The following is a 27,845-nucleotide window of genomic DNA, read 5'->3' on the forward strand; positions in this document are numbered from 1 at the left end:
TTTGCTTTCTGCCATAAGGGTGGTGTCATCTGCATATCTGAGGTTATTGAAATTTCTCCTGGCAATCTTGATTCCAGCTTGTGCTTCATTCAGCTTGGCATTTCACATGATGTACTCTGCATATGAGTTAAATAAGAAAGGTGACAATATACAGCCTTGACGTACTCCTTTCCCAATTTGGAACCAGTCTGTTGTTCCATGGCCGGTTCTAACTGTTGCTTCTTTAACTGCATACAGATTTCTCAAGAGGCAGGTCAGGTGGTCTGGTATTCCCATCTCTAAGAATTTTCCAAAGTTTGTTGTGGTCTACACAGTCAAAAGCTTTATTGTAGTCAATGAAGCAGAAGTAGATAGTTTTCTGGAACTCTCTAGCTTTTTCTATGATCCTACGGATGTTGGCAATTTGATCTCTGGTTCCTCTGCCTTTTCTAAATCCAGCATGTTATAGAACGGTTATCTTTTAAAAAATTATTTTCTTCCCTCACTGCTCCATAAGATAACTGAGGGCAGGGACCAGGCTATTCTCATCTCTGAATCCTCAGTCACAGTCCCTTACAAATATTAGGAACAAAATAAAGCTTGCTTATGTAAAGTGACAGATGTTTACAAGATGTTTGTTTCTCTGCCTCTAGTGTGGTCCACTCATGGTTCCCAGTCAAATAATAGGATTCTGAATTCAATGGAACTGGAATGTTTCTAAAATCTGCAACATTTTATTAATATAGCTATCCCATGCAGTTTAATTCTACAATTAATTACATAACATCTACTTGTGCTTAATACTCAGATCAGAGATGAAGACATCTTATACTCAGCAAGGTAATATGCAAATAGAAAGATTAATCGTAAGGCACTGGACCAGGGACTGTATCCTTGCCTTCATTAGTTCTTCACAATTGGATAAAAATGACCTTCCCACTTGTTAACTTAATAAACTCAGTCTCAATGTCAATATGACTAAAATGGGATGTACAGCAGTAGCCTTGCCATTAGAGTTTGTTGGAATAAGGCTGAGCATAAAGTGTTAGTCACTCAGTCATGTCTGACTTTTTGTGACCCCATGGACTGTATAGCCCACCACACTTCTCTGTCCATGGAATTCTCCAGCCAAGAATACTGGAGTGGGTTGCTATACCCTTCTGCAGGGGATTTTCATGACTCAGGGATTGAACCTGGGTCTCCCGCATTGCAGGCAGTTTCTTTACCATTTGAGACAGGGAAGCCCTAAGGCTGAGTGTAGGTCTTCCTTAAATGTGGGACCAGTGCCTATCAGGTAGACTTGTGATACTTTTGTTACCTTTAGGTTCCAGTGTAACTTCTTCTAGCCCCGCCCCCCAGTACCCAACACTATAGCATGATGGTCCAGGACAGAGGGCTGAGCTTGAATCCAGGGCTGAAGCTCCAATACTTTGGCCACCTGATGTGAAGAGCCAACTCATTGGAAAAGACCCTGACACTGGGAAAGATTGAGGGCAAGAAGAGAAGGGGGAGACATAGGATGAGATGGATGGCATCATTGAGTCAATGGACATGAGTTTGAGCAAACTCCAGGAGATAGTGAAGGACAGGGAAGCCTGGTGTGCTGCAGTCCATAGGGTGGCAAAGAGTTGAACAAGACTGAGCAACAGAACAGCAACAACAAGATGAACTACATTGCTGGCCTAATTGCTTATGCATCTTCAAATTCCAGTCCTCCTTATGGATGGATTTCAAGGAAAGCCTTGGTTTTCCTTCCTTTGTCATGACTTTTCTGAGCATGGCTTCATAAGCTTCATTGTTGTTGTTATTGTTCAGTTGCTCAGTCATGTCTGACTCTCTTTCAACCTCAAGGACTGTAGCTAACCAGGCTCCTCTGTCCATGGGATTTCCCAGGCAAGAATACTGGAGTGTGTTGTCTTTTCCTTTTACAGGGTATCTTCCTGACCCAGGGATGGAACCCACATCTCTTGCATCTTCTGCATTGGCAGGCAGGTTCTTTACGAGGTGAGCCACTGGGGAAGCCCCCACAAACTCCATGCTGATATCAAATTATCTCATCTTGTGAAGTATTGAATTGATGATTAAAAAACTATTTTACCCACAGGAAGTATACAATCTAGTGAGTAATTAAAATAGTTTATAGAAAATGATTCCTTCATTCACTGATTCCAAAGTATTATTTGTACTCCTTCCACATAGGAGATGTTGACCAAAAGTGCCCAGGAATCATTCCTTTAGAAGATCAGATTGCCATGTGGGTGAAGGGAAGAAGGGAAGTATGCCTGTCCTAAAATGTAATCACAGAGATTTACACACCAATGCCAAACCTTCTGGATAAAGATTATCTATTTTATAGTACATGTATAAATCTGTTCATTTTCAGTGACAAATGAACTGTTTCAGTGACAAAACTGTCTGCAAATAGCCAGATCATCCCAGATTGCCTGTAAAATATTCATTATCAACTCAGGGTCAACAGAGTTTACATTATTAATTGCCACCTGTCCAAGTTCACATTGCATCTGACTTGTGCAAAATTAATATGACTACCTGCAAATGGAAACACCTATTCTTTCCTTAGTTGAAAATAGGATACAATGCATCATTGCTATACAGGGCCTCAATTCATCAACAACTTCATTAACACAGTAATTAATCAATCATTAAGTCACTTTTAGTATGCCTTTTGTAAATGAATTTGATGCACTACTCGTATTCAAATGTCTGATGACAAGAGTAAAATAATTGCCCTAGAACTTGGCCATTTTTGAAGGTTTTAGTTTTTGAGTTCAGAAATATGGTAAATCCACTTCCTCATGCTGTATGTCAAGATTTCTTGATTTTTGACCCATGATATTTATTTGATATTTTGGCTATAATCTCCCCTGGGTGTACAGTGATGATTGTAAAGAAATGTAGTAAAACCGAGACTAGGTTGTCAGACATTATAACATTCTAGTTCTGAGTGGGTTACCAGTGAGCCTAAGCTACAACACAATTGTATCATATAATTTTGAGGTAAGAATAGATTTGGAAAATTTTGCCATCATCATACAGTTCTCATTTTACTAAGGAGGAAGCGGAGGCCAAGAGATGTCAAGTGCATTGCTCAGGGTCATGGGGCTAGGTAGGAGCAGAATTGAAAGTGGGACTCAGGCTGTCATTTCAAAGCTATAGTATAGATATATAGTATATATCACAAAGAGACACAACTGAGCAACTAACACATGCCCTTTCATAGTATAAAGTAGACTTGTATTAGAGCTCACTGGGAAGAAGGAACTCATTATTAAGTGGCTCTTCATGATGTGAACCTGGAAAAAGATTTACGAAATCTCAAAAACTTAGAAGAGGTGTGGGTGTGTTTGTGATGGGACTCACAGGCTCTCACATGTGTGTGCACATGTGTGTGTATGTGATGGGACTACATTCTTGAATAATTATATGTGTGATGATAGAACCAGTGCATAATGAACCTTCCACATGGAGCCACCTACAGATCTTTTTTGGATTTTTTAAATATACAACAGACCTTAGAGCTAAAAGAATCTTGGGTTAGTGGTTCCTAATCTCTCAGGGGTTAAGGGGCAATTTGAGTGTCAGAGAAAAGCTTTCTTCATGAAAATGCATATGTTCACAAAACTGTGTATACTACATCCAGGGCTTCCCGCAACCAGTCACTCAGGATAAGCTCCTTTCACTCTTTCTCGTTTGCAAAATGGGTGTGTGTGAGTCGAGTGAGGCCAGACCCTGCTTTATAAGGTACCTACTCCAACTCCTGCACCTGGTACAGAGAAAGTGAAAGTGAAATTGCTCAGTCGTGTCCGACTCTTTGCGACCCCATGGACTGTAGCCTATCAGGCTCCTCCGTCCACAGGATTTTCCAGGCAAGAGTGCTGGAGTGGATTGCCATTTCCTTCTCCAGAGAGAGGGGGAGAGATTTCTAAAGGTCATACACATTGCCCCTTATTTGTGGAGTTTAGGCTACTATTCTTTCCACTTAAATAATTCATTAGTATTTCTTTTTCCTCAGAGTATGATATGTGAGTGAAATACTTTGATATTGTTTACACATCCTAGATCATGCTTTCACTGCAAAGTGGTGAGACACTAGTTTTTATTCATAACTGCTAAGGCATACCTTCCAGAAAAATTCCATATACACAAAGCATCCATAATAGGAGAGTGTATTTTGGCGAAACTAATACAATGTTGTAAAGTTTAAAAATAAAATTAAATTAAAAAAAAAAAATAAAACTGAGTTTAAGGCTTCACACAGATCCTAATTGGAAGATGCAATTGCTTGCATACTCCTTGCTGCTAAGCAAGGAACCAGCTGCTGAGACTGGTATTAAGAGATAGCTTTCTTTTACAGAATATCAATCCCGCCATTATTGTACAAAGGTAATTAGAAGTGGCTTAGTCTTTAAGTCTCTGGTGGTTAGCTTGACAATTATAAAATTAGTGTACTTTTTAGATGGCATACTTAGTTACATAATTGTCACAATTATCCAAATTACTTCCCATAAAAGCAGCAAAGTGCACATGTTCGGAAATTCATCATTTGGCTTATTGATGTCGTGTGCGATTGCCCCTCACATCCTTTTGTCGAACAGCTTTGCAAAAGCTTTCCCTTGACAGAGAAATCAACAAAGCGCCATTAACACCTGCTTGACTGGGGCGCAGAGAGAACTGTTTTGTCTGGCACTGAAGAGTTAACCCCTCAAAATGCATTGTCCTTGAACGTGACCTCATGCTTTATTAGGCTTCTTGCCAATCCATAGAGAAAAAAAAAAAGGACAGGGGAGGGGGCTGAGAATCCTTAGTGGAGAGGCAGCTGTGCTGGGGAACACCAGCAACACTGACAGTATACTCTCTGCAGAACCCCGAAAGCCAGTTAGTAGTCCCGCAAGCATAAGAAACTAAAGATACCTGCCATTCCAATCATTGTTTTCCTTTTGTGATGAAAGCATAAAGTACAAATGTTTCTGACTTAAATATTGATATTCACATTCCTTCCTCCTCATAGGCAGAAAAATCCTTTGATATTACTCTAACCAGAAATGAGACCTGTGTAGGCTGATGCTTCTCTGCTCCTCACATCTTACAAAGTTTTCCACTGAAGTGATCTTCCTAATGGTATCTAATCAGTTTTCCCTCTAGCTTACAAACCTCTGTTTGCACCCTCTTCCTACTCTATCACTTGCAAGATTAGGTGCATTTTCCTTAGGTTGGCAAAAACACTCTTTTGCAATCTGACTTCCTTTCCAAATGCATCCTCTCCCGCTCCTCTACATATGTAAACTACACTGGAGCTCGCTGAGCTATCTGAAGTCACCTATCATGTCAGGCTCTTGATTCCTTTCTGATTTGCTGTCCTATGTCCTAGAATTTCCATCTCCCCTTTGGCCATGTAAAACTTGTTCAACATGACTCTACATATTGTTGGAGACTTCCCAACATGTCCCTTCTCTTATGACAGAATTAATCTGCTTTCGGTTCACCAGTACTTAGAGGCCTTTGTTATGGCACACAGCAAGTGGTTGTGCAGCTGAAGTGTATTTCTTTCTCTACTAGAACCAAGGCCAGGAAAGAGACCCAAGTTCCAGAAATGTGTTTTGTTGAACTTTCTTTGGCTCAGATGGTAAAGCATCTGTCTACAATGTGAGAGACCTGGGTTCGATCCCTGGGTTGGGAAGATTCCCTGGAGAAGAAAATGGCAACCCACTCCAGTACTCTTGCCTTGAAAATCCCATGGACGGAGGAGCTTGGTGCAGGCTACTATCCAGGGGTTACAAAGAGTCGGGCACGACTGAGCGACTTCACTTTCACTTTTTCACTTTCACCAGACTCATGGTTTTAAAAAGTTTGGTAAATTTTCATTCTTGCCCTTCCCCCTTCCAGATGGAACATAAGCAAACTGGTGACTTTGTGCTCATTAAGATATCTAAAATACTTACTTTCAGCCCTGATGACAACTATATATTTAGCCATTTATTTCTCTGCCATTAAAAAAGTGATTGTAGGATAATTAGTGTTTGATATGTCAGCCAAAATGGTTTAATCTTTTTTTTTTTTTATAATTCCACCTGTTCCTTGATCATTTTATTGCTTAAAGTGGCACAACAGAACAATATCCAGTCTTTTAAAAATGTAGATGCCTCAGACTCAGCCCCTATAGATTAGATTTCAATTAGCCTGGGGTAGGGAAACTTTCCCAGAGGCATTGGAAAAGTCCCTGATGCTGAGAAAGATTGAGGGCAGAAGGAGAAGACTATGTCAGGGGATGAGATGGCTGGACGGCATCACCAATGCAATGAACATGAACTTGGGTAAATTTTGGGAGATGGTGAGGGACAGGGAGGCCTGGAATGCTGCAGTCCATGGGATTGCAAAGAGTTGGACACGACTAGGTGACTGAACTACAACTACAAGGGCCCAGACATCAGTATTTTTTCAAAGCTCTTCAAGATATTGAAATACACAACCAGAGTCAAGAATCAATGGTGTAGAAGCTGGAATTGACAGTTGAATCATGTCAACAGTTGCTACTTATCCTTTATTGGAAATGATTGGGACCATTGTCTCTTAAGAATATTTACTTACATTGAGCACTTTTTGTATCTTACACACACATTATTTACTGTCACATACATTTTACATATTGTGCATTACATATTTTATCATTCTATATATCTATTATGTGCCATTTGGTAGATTAGCTTGCCATGGCAGCAGGCATCTGTAGCAGCAGTTAGAGCTGGCTTTGAACATGTAGCAATATGTTGGGCTACACCCCTCAGGCGTACAAACCCTGGACTTGACCAGCCTCAAGAATGAAAAGCCCAGAGTCAATGACAGAGACATCAGTGGTTTAATGGATGAGGTGCTTACATGTTTGAAGCTAGGTCCTGGGGTGATACCCTGCCATGTGTGGCAGATGAGGGGTGAGGAGAAGGACATGGGGGCAGTGTTTGCTGCAGGGAGAAAAGTAGTTTACCAGTTATAGGGGAAATTGACATTAAGTTGGCTTATTTGTTACCAGAAAAACCAGCAGAGGAGCACATCCCACAACTGCCCTTTTGATAGGCTATCACGGTAGAGATGTTCTGGTCTAAAAATTACAACATCACCTGCTGGAGCATGAGAAAATGTGTAGGAAGGTCAGTCGTGTAAATAAGGTATGAGTAAAGGAGGTACTAGTCAAATAGGGGATGTACAGAGAGCAGGAGGACAGCCATCTTGGGTGGCCTGATCATACACAATGGTTTCTAATGATCTGTCTGGTTGGGCATGGGTACAGTAAATAGAGTCTAATCCAGGTGAAGTAAGATTCACCTCAGCAGCTGCTTGGAGAGTTGAGTTGTGAAGCTCCTTAGAATTCAAGAGGGCTCAGCAGGAAAGATTACAGTGGTACTGGGGTCAACTAGGCATAGTGCCAAGTTCCTGGGTTGGGGCAGTAAATGGATATATGTGTGGGGGTACTTTAAATATTTCTCCATTTTTCTCTTTTTTCAGAAGCCTTTTCACCATCCAGCAAATGCAAACTGATAATATTCATCAGCAACCTGGAACAGAACTGATTGAAGGACCTGTGTTGAAATATCGAATAGCTCTTGCAAATTAAAGTTAGGTATCTCATGGTTGCAAGAGATTTGTTCCTTATTTCCCAGAAAGGCTGAAAACTGAAGATTGTATCATGTCTCTTCACGATGCCCACTGAAAGTAGGTTTGGTGGTACTGATGAAGCAGCTGAAGCCACCAGAGCATTGGGATATCTTAGATATAGATAAGAACTTGTGAGCTGGTAAAAATATTGTAAGACCTCTTTGTCTCTAACAGAGAGCACATATTGTCCCTTCTTTCACTGCCTATGAAAAACAAAAACTGATCTATGAAATTAAATTAGATATGTGCACCTCTGAGATTCATTCCTATCTGATTTATGCCTCCTCTACACACTGGAATATGGGAGTAAGATATAAATTGCTCAGGTAGTCTAATAAATTTTCCTTCTCATCATTTAAGACTAGTCCAACTGCTGCAAGAATACATTCTCTTAAAGGGCATCTAACACTAATCTTTCCCTGCATATTGGAAACTATAATCTTAGAGTTTGTTAGCATTTTTCTGACCTTTGTCATACCTCTCTGAAGGGCAGTATAAGAGATTATATTTATTTCTTTGATTGTGAAATATTATGAGTTGTAACAAGTAACACTAATTTAGTCAAAGATTTGGGGGCAAAAATGAAAACAATGACACAACAAGTGTACACATAAAGTTTATAGAATAGTTCAATTCAGGAAATATTAAGGTGTAAAAAAGATATATGTACACCTAGAATCGGGAGAAGGCAATGGCACCCCATTCCAGTAATCTTGCCTGGAAAATCCCTTGGGCGGAGGAGCCTGGTAGGCTGCAGTCCATGGGGTCGCTAAGAGTCGGACACGACTGAGCGACTTCACTTTCACTTTTCACTTTCATGCATTGGAGAAGGAAATGGCAGCCCACTTCAGTGTTCTTTCCTGGAGAATCCCAGAGATGGGGGAGCCTGGCAGGCTGCCTTCTATGGGGTCGCACAGAGTTGGACACGACTGAAGTGACTTAGCAGCAGCAGCAGCATATCGAGAATCAATGAAATATTGAAGTGCCATCTTCTTGCCTTTATACAGACATTATAGACATTAGAGTATACTGTGTATTTTTATAGTTTCCATTTCATGAGATCTTTAAATAGAAATGTGGGGAGTTGGGCTTGGTGGTGGTGGCGGGGGGGATATTCTTAGGTCAATGGGAGTGAAGAGAAGTGGTCAGGAAGCAGAGTCTGGGCAAAATGATTGCTGATGTTCTTCTCTCCCTGGATCTCTCCCTGCCATTAGTTCTAAAGCTGCACACTAATGAAGGAAGCCAGAAACACCTGGAAGATTCTCATGAGAATATTTCCAGAGGAACTTATTGTCACATATGTGTGCCAGAGTCACTTGTTCTAGTGAAAGTCAGGATGATTAAATGTGGGGATTAGAGGGAGGTGGTCCTAACATGATGGAGGAATAGGATGGGGAGATCAATTTCACCCCCACAAATTCATCAAAAGAACATTTGAATGCTGAGTAAATTCCACAAAACAACTTCTGAATGCTGGCAGAGGACATTAGTTCAGTTCAGTCTCTCAGTCATGTATGACTCTTTGCGACCCCTTGAATCACAGCACTCCAGGCCTCCCTGTCCATCACCAACATCCGGAGTTCACTCAGACTCACATCCATCGAGTCAGTGATGCCATTCAGCCATCTCATCCTCTGTCGTCCCCTTCTCCTCTTACTCCCAATCCCTCCCAGCATCAGAGTCTTTTCCAGTGAGTCAACTCTTCGCATGAGGTGGCAAAAGTACTGGAGTTTCAGCTTTAGCATCATTCCTTCCAAAGAAATCCCAGGGCTGATCTCCTTCAGAATGGACTGGTTGAATCTCCTTGCAGTCCAAGGGACTCTCAAGAGTCTTTTCCAACACCACAGTTCAAAAGCATCAATTCTTCAGTGCTCAGCCTTCTTCACAGTCCAACTCTCACATCCATACATGACCACTGGAAAAACCATAGCCTTGACTAGATGGACCCTTGTTGGCAAAGTAATGTCTCTGCTTTTGAATATGCTATCTAGGTTGGTCATAACTTTCCTTCCAAGGAGTAAGCGTCTTTTAATTTCATGGCTGCAATTACCATCTGCAGTGATTTTGGAGCCCAGAGAAATAAAGTCTGACACTGTTTCCACTGTTTCCCCATCTATTTCCCATGAAGTGATGGGACCAGATGCCATGATCTTCGTTTTCTGAATGTTGAGCTTTAAGCCAACTTTTTCACTCTCCTCTTTAACCTTCATCAAGAGGCTTTTTATTTCCTCTTCACTTTCTGCCATAAGGGTGGTGTCATCTGCATATCTGAGGTATCTGAGGTTATTGATATTTTTCCCAGCAATCTTGATTCCAGCTTGTGCTTCTTCCAGCCCAGCATTTCTCATGATGTACTCTGCATATACGTTAAATAACCAGGATGACAATATACAGCCTTGATGTACTCCTTTTCTTATTTGGAACCAGTCCTTTGTTCCATGTCCAGTTCTAACTGTTGCTTCCTGACCTGCATACAGATTTCTCAAGAGGCAGATCAGGTGGTCTGGTATTCCCATCTCTTTTAGAATTTTCCACAGTTTATGGTGATCCACATAGTCAAAGGCTTTGGCATAGTCAATAAAGCAGAAATCAATGTTTTTCTCAAACTCTCTTGCTTTTTCGATGATCCAGCAAATGTTGATAATTTGGTTTCTGATTCCTATGCCTTTTCTAAAACCAGCTTGAACATCAGGAAGTTCACGGTTCACATATTGCTGAAGCCTGGCTTGGAGAATTTTGAGCATTACTTTACTAGCGTGTGAGATGAGTGCAATTGTGCGGTAGTTTGAGCATTCTTTGGCATTGCCTTTCTTTGGGATTGGAATGAAAACTGACCTTTTCCAGTCCTGTGGCCACTGCTGAGTTTTCCAAATTTCCTGGCTTATTGAGTGCAGCACTTTCACAGCATCATCTTTTAGGATTTGAAATAGCTCAACTAGAATTCCATCACCTCCACTAGCTTTCTTCATAATGATGCTTTCTAAGGCCCACTTGACTTCCCATTCCAGGATGTCTGGCTCTAGATGAGTGATCACACCATTGTGATTATCTGGGTCATGAAGCTCTTTTTTCGTACAGTTCTTCTGTGTATTCTTGCCACCATCAGGCACCCAGAAAAGCAGCGCATTGTCTTTGAAAGGAGGTAGGAAAAAATATAAAAGACAAAAAGAGATAAAAGAGGTAGGAATGGAGCTGTGTCCCGGGAAGGGAGTCTTTAAAAAGAGAGAAGTTTCCAAACACCAAGAAACACTCTCACTGCCGAGTCTGTGGCGAGCCTTGGAACCACAGAGGGCAACATAACCAGGAGGAAAAATAAATAATTAAATACCATAGATTATGTGTCCAATGGTACCTCCCCCAGCCTGGAAGCAACGCAGACCTCTGCATCCACCACTAGCAAGTGGGGGCTGCACAGGGAGGCATGGGCTGCATTCCTTAGAGTAAGGACTGGGCCTGAATGCCCTGAGGGCAACCTGAAGGAACTAACTTGGGCTAGCAAATCAGACTGTAGGATAGCTACCATGCGAAAGCTCTAACCTAAGACACCACCAGGCCTGCTCACAGGACCAAGGACTAACTAGAGCTACACAAAAAGCCCTATAAGAGACCTTCAGGCCCACTCACAGAACAAAGAACTGAGCAGAGTCAGCGGGCTGCAGACCATCTCCCTCCAGTGACAGGCAGCCAGAGCCAGAAGGGGGCATTTGCGGCCCTAGAGAAAACTGCAAGCAGGCTTAGTTGCTAAGACTTCTTGGGATTCTGGATGGGCAACATCTGCCTGAGAAGGTGCCCCAGTTGTACACCCAGAAAAAGGAGTGGCAGGGATGGGGGAGGCGATAAGTCGCAGCAACCGCGCTTGCCAAACACCTGGTTACCTGAGCTGCTCAGACCTGGGAAGGCACAAAACGCAGGTTCAACTGAGTCTGTGCCTCTGAGGACTACCTGATTATCTGAACCTGAGTGGCTTAGACCTGGGAAGTGCATACAACCCAGGGCTGGCCTCAGACAGTTCCTGGCAGAGCAACCTAGAGCTTAAACATTGTTGACAGGGAAAGCACACACGCCGTGAGTAGGGTCAAACCCAGCTTGGTCGAGACACTGTGAACACATACCAGTGTTATTTGTTTGCAGCGTCCCTCCCTCCCCACAGTACGACTGAACAAGTCAGCCTAAAAAAGTGTCCACCACCGCCCCCTTGTGTCAGGGCGGAAATTAGACACTGAAGAGACGAGCAAACAGAAGCAGCTAAAAAAAAAGGGAACCTCCTTGGAAGTTACAAGTGCAATAGATTAAAACCCTATAGTTAGTACCGACTACATAGGAAGGGGCCTATAGATCTTGAGAAATATAAGCCAGATCAAGGAACTATCTGAAAATGAACTGACCCCACACTGCCCACAACACCAGAAAAAGTCCTAGATATGGGGAAGGAAATAATCACCCAAGTTCAAGAAAACCAGAGAGTCCCAAACAGGATAAACTCAAGGTGAACCACCCCAAGACACATATTAATCAAATTAACAAAGAGCAAACACAAAGAACAAATATTAAAAGCAGCAAGGGAAAAACAACAAATAACACACAAGGGGATTCCTATAAGGATAACAGCTGATTTTTCAATAGAAACTCTTCAGGCCAGGAGGGAATGGGAGGGCATACTTAAAGTGATGAAAGAAAATAACCTACAGCCCGGATTACTGTACCAAGCAAGGATCTCATTCAAATATGAAGGTGAAATCAAAAGCTTTACAGACAAGAAAAAGCTGAGAGAATTCAGCACCACCAAACCAGCTCTCCAACAAATGCTAAAGGATCTTCTCTAGACAGGAAACACAAAAAGGGAGTATACACTTGAACCCAAAACAATAAAGTAAACGGAAACAGGATCATACTTATCAATAATTACCTTAAACGTAAATGGGTTGAATGCCCCAACCAAAAGACAAAGACTGGCTGAATGGATACAAAAACAAGGCCTCTATATATGTTGTCTACAAGAGACCCACCTCAAAACAAGGTACACATACAGACTGCAAGTGAAGGGCTGGAAAAAGATATTCCACGCAAATAGAGACCACAAGAAAGCAGGAGTAGCAATACTCATAAGAGATAAAATAGACATTAAAATAAAGGCTGTGAAAAGAGACAAAGAAGGACACTACATAATGATCAAAGGATCAATCCAAGAAGAAGATACAACAATTATAAATATATATGTAACCAACATAGGAGCATCACAATATGTAAGACAAATGCTAACAAGTATGAAAGGGGAAATCAACAATAACACAATAATAGTGGGAGACTTTAATACCCCACTCACACCTATGGATAGATCAACTAAACAGAAACTTAACAAGGAAACACAAACTTTAAATGATACAATAGACCAGTTAGACCTAATTGATATCTACAGCACATTTCACCCCAAAACAATGAATTTCACCATTTTCTCAAGCACACATGGAACCTTCTCCAGGATAGATCACATCCTGGGCCATAAATCTAGCCTTAGTAAATTCCAAAAATGGAAATCATTCCAAGCATCTTTTCTGACCACAATGCAGTAAGATTAGATCTCAATTACAGGAGAAAAACTATTAAAAATTCCAACATATGGAGGCTGAATAGCACGCTGCTGAATAACCAACAAATCACAGAAGAAATCAAAATATGCATAGGAATGAATGAAAATGAAAACAGTGCAAAACCTGTGAGACACTGTAAAAGCAGTGCTAAGGAGAAGGTTCATAGCAATAGAGGCATACAAGAATCAAGAAAAAAGTCAAATAAATAACCTAACTCTACATGTAAAGCAACTAGAAAAGGAAGAAATGAAGAACCCCAGGGTTAGTAGAAGGAAAGAAATCTTTAAAATTAGGGCAGAAATAACTGCAAAAGAAACAAAAGAGACCATAGCAAAAATCAGCAAAGCCAAAAGGTGGTCTTTGAGAGGATAAATAAAATTGACAAACCATTAGCCAGACTCATCAAGAAACAAAGGGAGAAAAATCAGATCAATAAAATTGAAATGAAAATGGAGAGGTCAAATCAGACATCGCAGAAATACAAAGGATCATTAGAGACTACTATTAGCAATTATATGCCAATAAAATGGACAACTTGGAAGAAATGGACAAATTCTTAGAAAAGTACAACTTTCCAAAACTGAACAAGGAAGAAATAGAAAATATTAACAGACTCATGACAAGCACAGAAATTGAAACAGTAATCAGAAATCTTCCAGCAAACAAAAGCCCAGGCCCAGACGGTTTCACAGCTGAATTCTACCAAAAATGTGGAGACGAGCTAACACCTATCCTACTCAAACTCTTCCAGAAAATTGCAGAGGAAGGTAAACTTCCAAACTCATTCTATGAGGCCACCATCACCCTAATACCAAAACCTGACAAAGATGCCACAAAAAAAGAAAACTACAGCCAATATTACTGATGAACATAGATGCAAAAATCCTTAACAAAATTCTAGGAATCAGAATCCAACAACACATTAAAAAGATCATACATCATGACCAAGTGGGCTTTATCCCAGGGATGAAAGGATTCTTCAATATCTACAAATCAATCAGCATAATACACCACCTTAACAAATTGAATAATAAAAGCCATATGATTATCTCAATAGATGCAGAGAAAGCCTTTGACAAAATTCAACATCCATTTATGATAAAAACTCTCCAGAAAGTAGGAATAGAAGGAACATACCTCAACATAATAAAAGCTATATATGACAAACCCACAGCAAACATTATCCTCAATGGCGAAAAATTGAAAGCATTTCCTATAAAGTTAGGAACAAGACAAGGGTGCTCACTTTCTCCACTACTATTCAACATAGTTTTGGCCACAGCAATAAGAGCAGAAAAAGAAATAAAAGAAATCCAAATTGGAAAAGAAAAAGTAAATCTCTCACTGTTTGCAGATGACATGATCCTCTACATAGAAAAACCCTAAAGACTCCACCAGATAATCACTAGAGCTAATTAATGATATAGTAAAGTGGCAGGATATAAAATTAACACACAGAAATCCCTTGCATTCCTATAGTTCCTATATGCGATAATGAGAAAATAGAAGGAGAAATTAAGGACACAATTCCATTCACCATTGCAACAAAAATAATAAAATACTTAGGAATATATCTACCTAAAGAAACAAAAGACCTATATAGAAAACTATAAAACACTGGTGAAAAAAATCAAAGAGGACACTAATAGATGGAGAGATATACCCTGTTCATGGATTGGAAGAATCAACATAGTGAAAATGAGTATTCTACCCAAAGCAATCTATAGATTCAATGCAATCCCTATCAAGCTACCAACAGCATTCTTCACAGAGCTAGAACAAATAATTTCACAGTTTGTATGGAAATACAAAAAAACCTCGAATAGCCAAAGCAATCTTGAGAAAGAAGAATGGAACTGGAGGCATCAACCTGCCTGACTTCAGGCTCTACTACAAAGCCACAGTCATCAAGACAGTACGGTACTGGCACAAAGACAGAAATATAGATCAATGGAACAAAGTAGAAAGCCCAGAGATAAATCCACGTACCTATGGACACCTTATCTTTGACAAAGGAGGCAAGAATATACAATGGAGAAAAGACAAACTCTTTAACAAGTGGTGCTGGGAAAACTGGTCAACCACTTGTAAAAGAATGAAACTAGAACACTTTCTAACACCATACACAAAAATAAACTCAAAATGGATTAAAGATCTAAACGTAAGACCAGAAACTATAAAACTCCTAGAGTAAAACAGGCAAAACACTCTCCAACATAAATCACAGCATGATCCTCTAGGACCCACCTCCCAGAATATTGGAAATAAAAGCAGAAATAAACAAATGGGACCTAATTAAAATTAAAAGCTTCTACACAACAAAGGAAACTCTAAGCAAGGTGAAAAGACAGCCTTCAGAATGGGAGAAAATGATAGCAAATGAAGCATCTGACAAAGAATCAATCTCAAAATATACAAGCAGCTCCTGAAGCTGAACTCCAGATAAATAAATGACCCAATCAAAAAATGGGCCAAATAACTAGACAGACATTTCTCCAAAGAAGACATACAGATGGCTAACAAACACATGAAAAGATGCTCAACATCACTCATTATCAGAGAATTGCAAATCAAAACCACTATGAAGTACCATTTCACGCCAGTCAGAATGGCTACTATCTAAAAGTCTACAAGCAATAAATGCTGGAGAGGGTGCAGAGAAAGGGGAACCCTCTTACACTGTTGGTAGGAATGAAACTAGTACAGCCACTATGGAGAACAGTGTGGAGATTCCTTAAAAAGCTGGAAATAGAACTGCCATATGACCCAGCAATCCCACTGCTGGGCATACACACCAAGGAAACCAGAATTGAAAGAGACACGTGTACCCCAATGTTCATCACAGCACTGTTTATAATAGTCCATCAGCAGACAAATGAATAAGAAAGCTGTGGTACGTATACACAATGGAGTATTACTCAGCCATTAAAAAGAATACATTTGAATCGGTTCTAACGAAGTGGATGAAACTGGAGCCTATTATACAGAGTGAAGTAAGCCAGAAAGAAAAACACCAATACAGTATACTAACACATATATATGGAATTTAGAAAGATGGTAACGATAACCCTGTATACGAGATAGCAAAAGAGACACAGATGTATAGAACAGTCTTTTGGACTCTGTGGGAGAGGGTGAGGGTGGGATGATTTGGGATAATGGCATTGAAATATGTATAATATCATATTTGAAACAAATCACCAGTCTAGGGTCAATGTATGATACAGGATGCTTGGGGCTGGTGCAGTGGGATGACCCAGAGGGATGGTATGAGGAGGGTGGTGGGAGGGGGGTTCAGGATGGGGAACACATGTACACCTGTTGCAGATTCATGTTGATGCATGACAAAACCAATACAATATGTAAAGTAATTAGCCTCCAATTGAAATATATAAATTTATATTTAAAAAATAAAACAAATAAATGTGGTGATTAAAAATGGCATTTTGTTTTTTAGAAAGTTTATTACACTGTGATTTTTGCTGTTTTCTTTTTAACTAAATGGAAAAGGCAATCATGATTAGTATATGAGTATATGATGGATATTGTCTACAGAGTACAGTAAATTTTCTTCAACATGGTGTATTGCTTTTACCATAGTTCAATAATGTTGGACAGTAAATTAAATAGAGAAATCATTTAATATCTTACTTTAGACAAAATAATAATGGATGTATTTTTCAGTGCAGATTAATGACTTCCAATTTTTGAGTCCTTCTTGCTATAGAAATAGAAATATAAGAAAGATATTCCTTATGACCTTTTTAGATTTAAATATCTAATTCATTTATTTAGGTTTATTGGAAAGGGTACTGATACAACCACATTTTCCTCCAGTGTTTAATCATGAGTAGATTTCTCTTTACTCAATTTCCTTCAGTCTCTTGCTTATTTCAGTTTAACATCTTTCAGTTTCACTCATGTTATTGCATATGTTAGACTTCTTTTGAAGGCTTTAATATTCCATTGTGCATGTGTGTGTGTACATTTGTTTGTATTTATTTATCTGTTGACGTGGAGCTAGGAGTAAAGAACCTGCCTGCCAATGCAGGAGACGCATAAGAGACACAGTTTGATCCCTGGGTCGGGAAGATCCCCTAGATGAGGACATAGCAACCAACTCCAGTATTCTTGCCTGAGGAATCTCATGGACAGAGGAACCTTTGGGGCTACCGTCCATAGTGTTGCAAAGAGTCAGACATAACTGAAGCACTTAACATGCATTCATCTGTTGATGGATGTTTAGTTTGTTTCCATATCTTGGCTAATGTGAATAATGCTGCAGTGAACATAGAAATGCAGATGTCTCTTCAAGATAATTATTTAAAATTCTTTTGTATGTGTACTGAGGTGTGAAATTGCTGGATCATATTTTAGTTCTATTTTTATTTGAGGAATCTCTATACTGTTTTCCATAGCAGTTGTGTCATTTTGCATGCCTGCCAACAGTGCACAAGGGTTCTCTTTTTGTCCTATCCTCATCAAGACTTGTCAGGTGTGAGAGAATATCTCATTGTGGTTTTGATTTTCATTTCCTTGAGGATTAGTGACGTCATGCCATGCTAAGTCACTTCAGTCATGTCAGACTCTTTGCAACCCCCTGGACTGTAGCATGCCAGGCTCCTCTGTCCATGGGATTCTCCAGGCAAGAATACTGGAGTGGGCTGCTGTGCCCTCCTCCAGGGGATCTTCCAGTCTTCAGGACAGGTGGCAGTCCATGGAGGAGTAGGCGGACTGGAGAAAATGGCCACTGCCCTTCAGGTAACAGCTTCAACCAGCTTCAGTCTCTCCCTTCAAGTTTCCAAACTTGGTCCAGCTTAGATCAATTGTCCACCCCTTCGAGGAGACCAGAGGTCAGGGTTAGTGGGTGGGGCTGTTCTCAAAGAAGGGCTGGGGATTAATCTGATTGGTATTTGCTACAACATGTGTTTCTATTCAGTTCAGTTCAGTCGCTCAGTTGTGTCTGACTCTTTGCAACCCCATAGACTTCAGCACACCAGGCCTTCCTGTCCATCCCCAACTCCTGGAGCTTGCTCAAACTTATGTCCATTGAGTTGCTGATGCCATCCAACCATCTCATCCTCTGTAGTCCCTTCTCTTCCGGCCTTCAATCTTTCCCAGCATCAGGGTCTTTTCCAGCGAGTCACTTCTTTGCATCAGATGTTTCTATTGATCCTGTACAAGTGGTTTTCTCCAGGTTAAATGACAAGCCTGAGGGTTGGCTAGGTCCTGGATGCCTGGTTCCCTCAGTGATGATAGCTGGGCAGGGTCTGGGGACCTGGCCCTGAAGGTGCTGCCAGCTGATCTCTGCCCCCTCAGCCCAGCTGGCACAGGTGAGAGGACCCAGACTGGGTGCTGGACAAATGCCCTTGGGTTGGGTAACTGGCTTGTGCAAGAACTTCCCACCCCTCGTCTTAGCCAGGCCTGGACCTCAGAGGTGGAAAGTTGAGCCTTGGGATCTTGCCCTTTTTTTGTCAGAACAGAGAATCATATGCTGGGGATTTATAGGAATATAGTCACCTGACCTCAAGAACAAAGGATCTGACACCAAGGAGTTGCCAAAAATAACCACGGCCCTCCCCTACCTTTCCTATAACAGGGTTTTACTGTAAGCTTTCAAGGAGTTTAGGGTTTGGGGTTCATGAGCCATCAGTTTCCTTGCATGGTCATACAGTAAACCTTTCTCTTCTCCAAACTCTGATGTTTTGGTATTGTTTGACCTCATTGTGCATTGGGCAAATGGGTTTTTATTTGATAAGATGGCTTTCATATCCTCATCTCCCAAGAAAAGCATTGAGTCAGAAGCCTTTCTCTGGATTTGCTCATATAGCAAAACTTGGGTTCTTCTAATAAAACTAGTGATTACTCCATGCATGGCTGCAATAAAGGCAAGTCTAAAATTAACAGAAATTGATTACCCCATTCTTATTTACTGAAGTTTCCTGTCTTAGTTTGTTCAGGCTGCTATAACAAAGTACCATAGATGGAGTGGCTTAAATAACAAGACATTTATTTCTCACAGTACTCAAGTTTCTTGGCTTTCATATGGCCACATCATCTTGCTCTAGCCTCATATGCCAGAAAAAGAGGGCACTTCTGTTTTTCCCTCTTCTTATAAGGTATTAATTCCACCCTTATGACCTCATCTAAACCTAATAATATCCCAAAGGCCCCATCTCCAAATAATATCACATTGGAGGATAAAGCACACGTATGAATTTTCAAAAAGCACACATTACTCCAATAGCAATTCCTAAGTAAACTATCTGCTGGCCAGGAGAATTAGTCCAGTTTTGTAGTATGCAATGTTATTCAAATCGTCTTTCAATGTTCTTCAAAATTCACCAGGGACTCAAACTAGGTTTCTCAGTTTTCTTGATGTTATTTCATGTATTAAACTGAAGTTATGTCCTAATTAAAATGTGGTAGTAGGTAGACAATAAATATAGAAATTATGACTTCTTTTTCTTTCTTTAATTCAGTTCAGTTACTCAGTTGTGTCCGACTCTTTGCGATCCCATGAACTGCAGCATGCCAGGCCTCCCTGTCCATCACCAACTCCCGGAGTTCACCCAAACCCATGTCCATCGAGTTGGTGATGCCATCCAGCCATCTCATCCTCTGTCATCCACTTCTCCTCCTGCCCCCAATCCCTCCCAGCATCAGGGTCTTTTCCAATGAGTCAACTCTTTGCATGAGGTGGCCAAAGTACTGGAGTTTCAGCTTTAGCATCATTCCTTCCAAAGAACACCCAGGACTGATCTCCTTTAGAATGGACTGGTTGGATCTCCTTGCAGTCCAAGGGACTCTCAAGAGTCTTCTCCAACACCACAGTTCAAAAGCATCAATTCTTCGGCACTCAGCTTTCTTCACAGTCCAACTCTCACATCCATATATGACCACTGGAAAAACCATACCTTGACTAGATGGATCTTTGTTGGCAAAGTAATGTCTCTGCTTTTGAATATGGTATCTAGGTTGGTCATAACTTTCCTTCCAAGAAGTAAGCATCTTTTAATTTCATAGCTGTAATCACCATCTGCAATATTTTATAAATTGTCTGTTGGTGAGCTTTTGATTCAATACTTCCTTGAAAAATCTCTTGTCATGGAAAATCAGAAAAAGACTGATCTGCAACAGTTATTGTGTATTATCTATTATTGTGAAATAAATTACTTCAAAATTTAGTGGCTTGAAATAAGCTATTATTGCTTGCTTTCTGTGAATAAGGAATCTTGGAGTGGCTTATTTCAGTGTCTCTTGTTCAAGGTCTCTCATGAAGTTGCAGACAAGTTTTATACCAGATGCAGTCTCATCTTCAGGCTTGTCGGGAGTGGGGGCAGATAACTTACTTGCAGCTCACTTCTGTGGCTTCAAGGCCCTGGGGGGTCCCAGATCTAGTGCCTGCTGTACGAGGCAGTGTCCTGGGCCCTCTGATGGACAGGACCATGTCCAGGGGTGGCTGTGGACTCAGGATGTCTTAAGGCAGCCTGCCTGCTCGTGGGTGGGGTGAAGTCCCTGTCTAGTTAATTGTTGGATCTGAGGTATTCCAGTGCCTAAAAGCTGACTGGTAAGGACAGGGCTGGGTTGTGAGGCCAATAAGCTAGAGGTAGGATTCCAAAACGGCACTTGCCAGCAGTACTGTCCCCATGGTAGAATGAACTCCTCAATGAACTCCATCAGTGTCTATGTCCACAGAGTTAGCTCCAGTTGCCTCTTGCCTGTCTGGTAGATTTTTCAAGATCAACAGGTAACTCCAGGCCTCTTTCAAATTATTGTTTCTGCCCTGGGTCGTGGAGTCTATGAGATTTTGTGTGCTCTTTTTTAGAGTGGATTCTCTCTTTTCCCCAGCCCTCTGGCTCTCTGGAAATTAAGCACTACTGGCCTTCAAAGCCAGATATTCTGGGGGTCATCTTCCCAGTGCAAGACCCTCCTCCCTCCTGGAATGGGAAGCCCAATGTGGGGCTTAGACCCCACACTCCTGGGGAAGAGTATCTGCAATTGTAATTATCCTCCCATATAGATCTTGACTATACTATGCCTCCACCCCTCCTACCTGTGTTATGATGATTTCTTCATTATATCTTTTGTTGTTGAAAATTTTTATGGTAAGTTTTGGTCTTTTTCATTGAGAGTTGTTCTGTAAATAGTTGTAATTTTGGTGTGCTTGGGAAAGGATGTGAACTCAGATTCTTTCTACTTTACCATCTTTAGATTAACTTCTAAAAGATTAAATTATTATTCTTAACTTCTTTTTTGAAAAGCTCATGGATAAAACTAGTGGGAACCAGCTCTTCATGTCCTTGCTTCTTCTTGTTGACAGGATGTGTTATTTCTTCTTATTTAGTATTCTGGTGTCTTATAAAAATGCAGATTTGAAAGTAGCAAAGGCTTCCATGTCTTAAACTTTAAGTTTCTCAGACAGGTCATTGCTGGTTCTTCTCTGGAATGTTTTTGTTTTTTATCATAAAAGTAAACAAGCAACACAAGTCTACTGGTTCTACAGTGCTGGCTATCAGTTGCATGTTTTGCAAACATGACTCTGAAACTTTAAGCTCTCTTCTCTGGAAGACTTGCATGCTATATCATTGTGGTTTCTACTCATTTACTTAGGGCTTACTGTGTTTCTTTTTTTTTTTCCTAACTTACCTTATTTTAATAAAATATCTTAAGATAAAGTAACACTCTAGTCAGAATGAATTTTTTTTTTAATGTCATGTAGATGCAGTATAGGAAAATATAAACAGGAACTGTGTTTCTCTTTCAGAGGATGTGTGATCCAACATGCAAAAATTTCATTTAATTGATATAAACCCAAGAGTCAGTCAGGTGTGTTCAGTATAAACCTTCTCTGGTGTTTAAGAAAATTTCCAGCTGAATAGAATTTGACATTTTAATAAAAGGAAGTGTGGCATTATGCTGCAGTCAGCATGTCTGACTAGAAACAGCCAACCATGCCGAGAAGATTATAAAGCTTTTCCTCATGCCCTTTAACTTGAATCCAGTCATCAAAAGATTGATTTAGTTCTCAAACTTAATTTGCAGCTCTAATTTTATTATTTTTTAAAAACCAGCTAGATCTTTTTAATCTATTGGATCAGCTGCAGCTGTGTCTCTGCTTGCACTGTGGGATATACCTTACTCCTCTGTTATCCCTCACCATAATGAGAGAAGGAAAAAACAAGTTCAGTTCATTGCCCTCCTTAGAGTCAAATCACGTCCATGACTCCAGAAACTGGAATAATCTTTCTCCTTCAGATAGAAGGATGTAGGGTTTAAGGATTAGGTAAATTTCAATAAATAGAAAGTTCTCTTCTTCAGTTTAAGGGAAAAATTATGTAGGGCTGTTCGCCTAATGCACACCAGAGTCCAAAGGCAAAACAAAAAAAGAATATTGATACTCATAAAAAGGTTAATTGACCTGGAGTAAACATCACTTTTGAAAGGACAGCTCTTAACCTTTCTTCTAAACAAAGACAGGTGCATCTATTTGCTGTGTACATTGTGGTACACCAAAAAACTGCATTGCTAAGTTAGTAGCCATTTATCGTAAAGCCAAGTTACCCAGTTTTTCTCAGATGATATAGAAGATTTATTTCACTCCAGTGTTCTTGCCTGGAGAATCCCAGGGACAGGGGAGCCTGGTGGGCTGCCGTCTATTAGGTCGCACAGTTGGACATGACTGAAGTGACTTAGCAGCAGTAGCAGTAGCTGTTGGGAAAGAAGTTCAACTGTGCTTGGAGCACCCAGTCTTCCAGTACCTACATTCTTTCTTCCTCTCAACCTACAGGACCAGATCCAGGCTGCAGTAGCCATGTCTCTACAAAGTAAGGAGAACTTGAGAGGGATAAAACTTCTTGAGCATTTCTGTGATATGTTTTCTGGGGACATGGACACTAGAAAGCTGCCAGTTGACCTAATCTCTGTGTATTTTTTTTTTTAATCTTTCTCATGCCACTTTCCTCACTGCTCACTAAGCTCTCTTTTGCTCTCCTTTTATGCTTTGTATTTCTATATTTCCAGTGTATATTAGAGAATTTGGATATTTGAAAAAGGAAATATATATATAATCTTAGGATTTTACCTCAAACACTGTTAGTGTTTCTCTGTAGTCCCCTTCCTTCCCCAGCCTTTTGTCATATCCATTTTGTAATGTAGCTTCAATTATAGCTATATACATTTACATCCTGTTCTTTCTATTTAACATGTGTGTACAAGCATAACTGCCCCCACTCACCAAGATTCCTCAACTATTCCAAACGTCTAAAATTTTCCTCTGGTCCATCTGTCACTAAGTCAGACTTTAATGGAAGCGAGACTTGGTGACATGCTTGGCCCAAGTTTTAAGTCTCCCTGTTTTCTGTGCTCTGAGGAAACATTCTATGTGTTTGATAATGTCATCTAATTTCTTTAATGTCATCTAATTTCTCATTCTCTAGAATGATTAAGTATTCAATGTAGAAAAAAATTACTTAGTCTCACTCTTAAAAAACTTCCTGAGAATTCAGAAAAATGTTTTAAAAGGTCAGCTCAATCAGTCTCTGTCTCTCTCTCACACACACACAGAGCACAGAAAAACAAGAAACAAACTTTACCTGCCCAACACAGAACGACTTTTAAGAAAGGGTGTTATGTTGTATATTTGGAATCCAGACCCTAATAATTAAACTACAGGGCATCATTCACACAGCAAAATGTTAGCCATGGAAATGAGAACAGTATATTACCATTACCTTGCCCATACTCTGTTCCCAAGTCCCACTGAAGCATGTATTGCAAAGAGCATCATTTGCTAAATCTCTCCCCCAACAACAACAATGAGAAAGGCAATGTCTGGGATGGAAACTTTGGTTTTTGTTGACATCTCATTGTTTCTCAGCCCCAGTCCCTCATACCATGAATTTCTTTGCCTTACTTGGTCCCATTCTCATCAAGCCTGAAATAGCTTCATTTGCTTTGAGAGTCTGGGGATACTGATAAAATTCCTGTGTATTCTTGTGGGTGGACTCACCTATTTCTTCAGGCTATGTCATCCCTCGTGGAGCTCCTGCACCTAAGCAGAACTGAAAGATGAATTCTCAGGGAAAGCCTCTTCTAGCATTCTAATCCTCCAACTTGAGCACAGCGGAGCACCGAGCACCTGTTTTGAATGGCAAACTGCCTGGAGAGCTACCCAAGCCTTTCCCCAGGTGGACTGGATGGAGAACCTGACTTCTGCAGAAGGAAGCTGTGAAGGAGATTGTGAGTTAATGTGGCAGACTCTACTGACTCACAAGTATGGGCTTAAGCCAGGGCACCAGAAGGAGAATATAAGACTATCATATTTCATGATTAGAAAACAAATATACTTATCAAGGCATTTGATGCTTTGTTTGATCCTAAGTGAAATAAAATGAAAGAATTTTCTACAGCAGAGGTAATACCTGTGCTTCACCCAGTTATTTTTCTAAACAAATGCAAAGACCTTCTTACCTAACTTCACACCCTGAGGCATCCCTCACTGCTGCTGTCCTTGCTCCTGGCTGGCCTGCATAACCTAGGAGTACCAGCCGTAGACTCAGTCTTTGAATGAAACAGAAGGGGGTGGGGTATGAGAGACATTGTCATACTTGTTACCTTTTGCCAAAATATGAATTTTTCAGGGTATCTTTTATTGGCACAGATAATAACTATAAGTATGTATTGCTACCTTGGAAGGCACAGAGATTCAGAAGGGAAATATTTTATCAGAAGTTATTTTAGGGGAAGGGAGAAACATGGTATAAGCAAGTGTGGGTAATAACCTTGTCATGATCTAACACCAGAGGACAAAGCCCAGTTTGTGAAACACCTGGAGCCTGTACACGAGGAAAGAGATGAGGGGGTGAGATTGAACTTCCTAGTAATATATAGGATTCTGTCACAAAGACAGAAAAATGAGTCAGACATTGAACTGTTGGTGGCAAATGTGTTGTATGTTACTGGATGACTTTCAAAGATGAAAGTAGGAACAAGAGTGAATACAACTTTTGTTCAAAGGGGAAAACAGAGGCAGACTCTAAGTTGCTGAGATGGAATTTCACTTCCTGGGCATGTGATTATTCATTCCTATACATATTTGCTGAGCAATGGCTCCATGGGAGGAGGCAAAATGTGGCCCTCGAGGAACTAAGCCAAGCTAGCTAACGCAAGTTTATTAGTTAGATAGATAGATACACCACTCTTGTGCCCCTGAGTACTTTCTCCCTGGCATTAGAAAGTATTGGCTAACACAGTGGCCTCAGCATCATCAGATTGAGTTTCTAGTACACTGCCAGTTGTGGTGGCTGGAAAGGGATTTCTTCTCTTAAATTTCTTCTCTTTTTAGCTAGATCTTGATTTAAGTGTAGCCATAGATAAAGTTGCTGGAAAGGGATCATTCAAATGTTTATTACATCATGATGGAAAAAAAAAATGTGTCTTCAAGATGCAGATGTATTTCAGCAAAAATTATACTTGAAAATTTGCCCCATTGAAAACCATCTAGACTCTTCTCTGGTGGCTCAGTGGTAAAGAATCTGCCTGCCAATGCAGGGGACATGGGTTCAATCCCTGGTCCAGGAAGATCTGACATGCTGTAGAACAACTGAGCCCCTGCTCCACAACTAGGGAGCCAGCACTCTAGAGCCCATGAGCTGCAACTACTGAAGTCCATGCATGCCTAGAGCCTGTGCTGCACAGTAAGAGAGACCACTACACTGAGAAGCCTATGCATTGCAACTACAGAGTAACCCATGCAAAGACTCGTGTGCAGGCATAAATAAATAAATCTTAAAAAAACAAAACCATCTAAATAATTTGGTTTCAAATCAATCATTTTATTCATTGTTTGAATTATTTTAGGAACATGGTTATATGGCAAAGATTTCCTTGTACATTTAAAAATAGTTGGTCATTAACTGCCAGCAAGGGGCTTCCCTGGTGGCTCAGGTGGTAAAGAATCTGCATGCCAAGCAGGAGATCCAGGTTTGATCCCTGGGTAGCGAAGATCCCCTGGAGAAGAAAATGGCAACCCACTCCAGTGTTCTTGCCTGGAGTATTCCATGGGCAGAAGAGCCTGGTGGCTATAGTTCATGGGGTTGCAAGGAGTTGGACACGGCTGAGAGACTAACACTTCCACTTTTCAACTGCCAGCAAATTGGTTCCTCCTAGGATGATTTCATTACTGTTCACATCTTGGAAGATATACTGTTGATATACTGTTCAGCCTTAATTATCTGATGACTGTTGACCTTCAAGGCCAGAAGCATACAGCTCCAGAATCCTGATAGGAGTGTTGCTTTCCATGCCAGCAGAGGGTAGAAGTGCTGCAGAAGTGATGTTGCAGTATCCTAAAGGATAGTGGCTGGTTGGGTTGCTACTGGACATGTCCTAGGGGGAAGGAAGCTTGATTTGTAATGTGCATCATAAATCTGATAGAAGAACTAGTGTAAGTCAAGTGATTGAAAAGAAAAATAGCCCTGACTTGTTGATATTGAAGTTGGCCTGTCTGTGTTACTGACCTCTGACTGATTTTTTAGACCAAGTTTCTCAGGAACTTAGAAGAATTGCCTTCAGGCCAAGTAGTGGTACTTGGTGCAGTAGTGTGATTAAAGTCTTTTAGAACTGCACATAGGAAAAAATCCAAAGAATGAACAAACATACAGCAAAATTCCATCTTTGCAATAAAAAAGAAAGAAAGACACAAACAACCATGGAGGACCATTTTCATTCTTCAAATTAGAGACAACAAATTAAGAGAAAGCTAAAATTCATGAATGGTGAAGTTTCATTGAGAAATCATACACTGATATACTGTTAGAGGTAGAAATTATTTCCGTTTATAGGAAAAATAGTATAATAATACATTATGGAATCCCGTGGATGGGTTATCAAGTTGAGTATTTTCTGTCAAGTATAACAAAGGCCAAATGTTTAATAGATAATTTTATCCTTTGTGGCATCAAGTTCAGAAAATTATTAGTGTCCCTTAAGAAATCCTTAAGCCTATCACCTGCCATTATGGATTTGTTTCCTTATGACATTTTGCAGACCTAGATTCCCAGAAGACAGGTCTCAGGCTTTACTATACCTGCACAACAGCTAGCATGTGGTTTAAGGTAGCAAACATGCAATGCATATTTTATAATTAAATTTATAGTCTCAATTAATATCACCTCTTAGTGTCAAGAAAGTATGTGTGTGTAATTTAAGTCATTTGTCAACAGCTGGGAAATAATAAATAATTGTTCACTCATTCATTCATTCAAAAGAAAATGTAATAAGTGCCAGATACAGTGGCAGAGTTTCAATTTTAGTGAAAGGAAAATGTACAATAAACATTTCTATTTTGTTTGAAAAGTGGCATGTGTAATATTATTACCAGGTCATAAGAGATGCATGCAAAACACAAAACAGATTAAGAGAGATTCAATTTGCTGGTGGCAGTTTGCAATCTCAAATAAGGTGATCAGAGCATGGATCACTGGAAAGGTGTCATTTGAATAAAGGCTTAAATGAAATGAAGGGGTGAATTATGTGGACAACTGGGAGAAGAGAGTTCCAGGTAGAGGGTAAAGGACCAAAGTTTTGAGGCCGAGATGTGTCTAGAAG

The sequence above is a fragment of the Bubalus kerabau genome, chromosome X (genome assembly GCF_029407905.1).
Source record: "Bubalus kerabau isolate K-KA32 ecotype Philippines breed swamp buffalo chromosome X, PCC_UOA_SB_1v2, whole genome shotgun sequence".
NCBI classification, from domain to species: domain Eukaryota; kingdom Metazoa; phylum Chordata; class Mammalia; order Artiodactyla; family Bovidae; genus Bubalus; species Bubalus kerabau.